This window comes from Athene cunicularia (genome assembly GCF_003259725.1).
Source record: "Athene cunicularia isolate RWA chromosome 1 unlocalized genomic scaffold, athCun1 chr1_part1, whole genome shotgun sequence".
Classification (NCBI taxonomy): Eukaryota; Metazoa; Chordata; class Aves; order Strigiformes; family Strigidae; genus Athene; species Athene cunicularia.
Genome location: NW_020799091.1, coordinates 129,941,713 through 129,946,792, shown reverse-complemented (window position 1 = coordinate 129,946,792; position 5,080 = coordinate 129,941,713). Strand labels below are relative to the sequence as shown.

The 5,080-nt window shown below is 39.6% G+C and overlaps 1 protein-coding gene across 2 annotated transcripts in view; it reads left to right on the top strand.

Moving 5' to 3' along the window:
- SPATS2L (spermatogenesis associated serine rich 2 like) overlaps positions 1-5,080 on the top strand; it is a 91,366-nt gene that overhangs the window by 22,018 nt on the left and 64,268 nt on the right. For both annotated transcript variants that reach the window (XM_026849775.1, XM_026849767.1), the window contains exon 2: positions 665-727. The gene's annotated coding sequence lies outside the window, so the exon portion shown is untranslated. The remainder of the gene's footprint in view (positions 1-664; positions 728-5,080) is intronic.

Here is a 5,080-nt window from a genome sequence, read left to right as displayed (position 1 = left end):
CCCCTCTCCTGCTAATGAAATTGGGAAATCAGTTTCCATTCATCTGTGTATGGACATAAACAGGCATTCAGCTCTCCATATGGTTGTATGTCTCTAACTTTGGGGAGAATTCCTCTGAAATTTATATGCAAATTGACAAAGGCCTTGTACTGTGGGCAAAGTACTGGTGTCACTCCTTGGGCTTTGTTTTGTTTCAGCTGAGTTAGTATTCTTGAGATAATTTTCTTACTGGAGAATGACCACACTGAAGCTGCACTAGTATTGCTCAGAGGGATTTGATTAGTAACTGGTGAGTTACTTGCACCTACAGCCTTTTTACATTCATGGATACAATGGTTCACATCACTTAGGTTTATCTTTCCGTGCATCCCAGTGTGCTGGCTAGTTTGAGTTTAAAACGTGTTAGTTTTAAAAACAGGTTTGCTTTAGCTGGGAGAATTGTGTGTGATCAGGAACGGAACTAATAAGAAGGCTTAGGAAATTGCCTAAGCAATGAGGATAAGCCTTGTGAAAATTGGTAAGGGCATCTGTTGGCACCCCCACATGTTGACCAGAGCAGCAGTAAGGGGGTGAGGGATGTTTTTTCACAGAAGTCTCCTGTAAGGAGAGAGCAGTAAAGTATATCATGAATAAATTAACTAATTACTTTCTCTTTAACTTCCAGCTGGTTTTTGCAGGACAACTTAAGGTAGAAGAATAAGAACAGAAACTGGAGTCATTCACAGTGGTAAAAGACACCTTTTATATCTCTCCTTGCTAATCATTGTGACTGGCACGTGGCTGGGTAAGTTCAGAAATTTGTGAGTCACGCTTTCAACCTATACTTTGTGACTGAGTTAATCAGGCTTCTTGAGCTATCTTGCTAAAGCTGATCATAGTGCCACCTGCCACAGTGGTCATAGGGAAGGAAAAAAAAAAAAAAAAGACAAAGGCAACAATCAGTAGAATTGTGCTTTCAAAATTTCTTACTATGTAGCTTTGACTTCTTAAAAAGACAGGGATTAGTGGGTAAGTGTGTCCTCTTTCAGATTGTGCATGTGTGTGATGGATAACAAATCAGAAGGTATTTTATTTATAGGTCCATCAGTGCAGAAACAAGAAGCCAGGAACTTTGGGGCTTCTGTCACCAGGGCAGTGCAGCCTGTTTCAACGTCTTGGAAGCTTCTTTGGTTTCTGTTTTGTCTGCATAATCTACCTTTCACCACTCCAGATACACTTCTTTCCTTTATCTTCATTCTCTGTGACATTAAGTTGATCAGCTTATACTATATTGTCCTACTGCTGCTCCTCATCCTTTTTTTCAATTGTTTGAACTGCTGTGAAGATGTATCATGGTTTGCAACTGAAGGTTCTGCTGAACTGATATTCTGAAATCATCTCACACTAAGTATAGTCCAAGGTGATGTTCAGAGAATGATGGGAAAAGGCATCTTCATCATAATAAAATTTAAAAAAAAAATTAAACCTATAGACTACAAAACTTAGAAGTGGGTTCTCTGCAGTTGCCTCAGTTCAGAGGTAGTCTGAACCTAATGGTTTTTGTCACTTGTTTGAAGAAAATATTTGTTTAAGCATATCAAGTAATTCCTCTTGCTGTTGTGTCTGAAAGTAGGCAGTTTCTCTCTGTCCAGCATGTTACAAAAGCATAAGCTCAGTCTGTTCCAAACCCGAGTCTAACAAGTGGGCTAAAGACCTTTTTCATTATGTGTAATTCTAATGGGGATGGCCATTGTTTCAAAAGGTTCTCCCGTTCACTTGCAGCTTAGGACATCTGGATTGTGTTTCCTATGAATAGCTTCCTGAGAAATCTTCAGTGAGTCACTTAATGCCTCAATTTTAAATCTGTAAAATGAGATAACAATACTCCTGTGCTTGAGCATGGGTGTCAGGATGACAAATAGATTATGTATTGAGGTTTGTGAAATGCTCAGACATTTGCTTAAATAGGCAGAAGGAGAACTCATTTGCACATTATTCATTGCATGCACCCTCCTTTTTTTTTGGTGGAGGGCAATTACACTGTTTCTTAAAGATTTCCTTTTTACTTGAAACTTTTTTTTTACACGGCTGCTACATGGCAAAATTCCAAAGCTTTTAGTGGTAGAAGGCTTACAGGGAGTGGCTGAATAGAATCAATCTGTTAGTTAATAGTTTAGCACACTAAACTCAGTAATGGTGAGCTATGTGACTTCCTTGAAGGAAAGAATTAAAAAAAAGATATGGATGCCCTAAGTAGTTCTTACACATCTGTTGATCCCGTGTGGCCAAGTACATGATGAAATACTACTTGTCTGGCTATCAGCTCTATTTACTTTAACTAAGTGAATCATTGGGTCAGTTCCTGACAAGACCTTGAGCTGTCAGAAACAGATGTCCTGCCTAGAGAGCAACATACCTTGGAAGTATCTCCACCCTTGTCAGCAATATTACACAGCACCGGAATCTCTCAGAACAGCAGTGTTGGTGTTCAATGATTTCAGTGAAAAAATGGTAGTTTTTCAGCTGTATGTGGTCTTCCACATGAGAATAATGTCTTGTGGCTCTGAAAATAAGTATATTATTGCTGGCTTGTTAATGAAGGTCCAAATTTGTGAACCAGATCATGTACTTTGAAGGGCATTAGTAGGGAGATCAGTGAAGGCCTCAGACTTGTAAGAGGCTGATTTTTTCAGCTCTGAGAAACCTTCAAGTTGATATTAAAAAATAGCTGCTGTGTGTAAATATTATTCCTGGAAATGAGGACAGAATTTTTTAATCAGCTTTGAAAATCTTTTCCTATAGTCTCTCTCTGCCTCTCCACCCATCAGTAAAATGATAATAAATGCTTCCCCCAAGTTGTGCCGAAGATTGTACTCTGCTCAGATATTTGGATGTAAAGTGTCATACAGATATCTACAGAAATAATAGAATATAGACACAGAATATTGGGGCAAGTTCTATGCTGGAATATGAGAATAGTACACCAATCTGGAATAGGTTTTCTGTATGACTCTCTGTGATGGATTTACGTTGGCCAGCAGCCAGGCACCCACACAGCTGCTTGCTCATTCCCCTCACCAGCTACCCACAGTGGTGTAGGGGGAGAAAATAGGAAGAACAAAATCAAGAGAACTCTTTGAGTCAAGATAAAAACAGTTTAATTGATGAAGAAAAAGGGGGAGGAAGTAAAGCAAAGGAGGTGGCACACCACCTCCCACAGACAGACCAATGCTCAGCCAGTCGCCAAACAATGGCCACCTTGGAAGCAAAAAAACCCCTCTTGTTCTACCTCAGATTTTGTTGCTGAGCATGAGGATACATGGTATGGAGTATCCCTTTGGCCAGTGTGGGTCAGGTGTGTCCCCTCCCAGCCACGTGCCCACCTGCAGCCTACGGGCTGTGGGGATGTAGTGGGAAGCAGAGACGGCCTTGACACTGCTCAGCAGTAGCCAAAACTGGTGTGTTATCAGCACTGTTGTAGCCACAGATCCAAAACAGGGCACCATATGTGCTGCTATGAAGAAGTTAACTCCATCCCAGCCAGACTCAGTACACTTTCTTTTTAATGTAGTACTAACAAAAAATATCAGAAGAATAAAATCCTGCTGTAAGATCTTAAGAATGGAGTTTTCTTGATTAAAAATGTTTTCTTGTATGCGCAGATGTGGCAATTTCATTAGTGTCATGGGCACTTCTGAAACAGTTCAGAAAGACCCCAAGTATGTGCTGAAGTTCATTTTTCTCTGAAAATGGTTCCAAAAGTTTGTTGTAAGTTTTGTGGAATTTAGTAGGACTTAAGTGCTTTTCTGAATAGGGGCTGCATGTTCAAGCTGACTCTGTCCTGCTGTCCTGCAAGAGCAATTCTGAAGAAAGGTTTGATGGTCGCACTGGGCAAATTATCTCAGAAATGTGTAGTTCTGTAATTACTTAGATGCATCTTGTTACTGTCTGTATAAATATGTAATTTTATGCCTTAAAATAATCAACTCTACAAGTCTTCTGAGATGGAATTGTCTGCATTTATCATGAGACTGGACAGATAAATTGCTTTCAAAATTAAAACATTAAGAATTAGAATTATATGATTATCCTAGGAAATTGAAAAAATAAGATGATCTGAAATAGGAATGAACTCCTAGTTCACTTCTGAAAAAAGAAATTTTGGTTAATTACTTCAGTGTCAGTGTCCCTGACCTTCCCTACACAACACTTTGTTTTTGATCATGTGGCTGCTGTCAAATAAAAAATAACTGGCAGCTTTATTATGCAAAAAGCTCAAGAAATAATTGAGATTGGATTTCACTGATCACTTTGATAAATATCAAAGTCTGAAAAAGCAGGTTGAGCTTTCACAGAATTTTCTGATGAAGTCATCAAGGTTAAAGGAGATTCTTGAGTTCTTGAAGAGATTCTTTATTTTTAGGATGTTTGGACTGCTCTGTTGTTACTGCTGACTGTTCTTTATTCCACTTCTGTTAAGACTGATGAGCATTTGCTCCAGGTCATGAAAAGTATCACAAAGGCTTTGGTGAATGTACAGCAGTGACTGGTCTGAATGTAAGAGTTCGAGGTGGCCACCTTCAAATCTCTGACTGGATTTGTCAGTTGATGCTATCCAGTTCCAGGAAAGATAGGACATTATGGGATTTGTTTTATCACACAGTATGCACAGTGAAACTGAAACTTTATTGTGGTCATAAAAGGTGTTATGCAGTTTCTCATGGCTTTTCAATACTGAAGTATTGATTTGAATGAAGGTTTCCTTGAATCATGGGGAAGAGTGAACATACTAATAAAAAAGCAGCCTACAGTAAAGGTGGGACAGAATTACCCCCCTCCAGTATGTTCTGAAATGGTTCATGCTGTAACCATGATCAGAGCAAGTAGTTTTTCTTCACCAGTGATAGCTTGCATTTCTGTTCTTTCTATGGAGCATGCATCATAGAAGTAGGTTGGAAGAATTGTGGGTATCTTTATCCCCAGCAGCAGAGGAGCAAACACCTTCTCTGAGGGCAGTAGTATGGAGTGTGTGTTCTACACTCCATGAATGGAGGACCAGGGCAGTAATTTGTTCCCTGTCCAAAAGCGGGGTGGGGGGGGG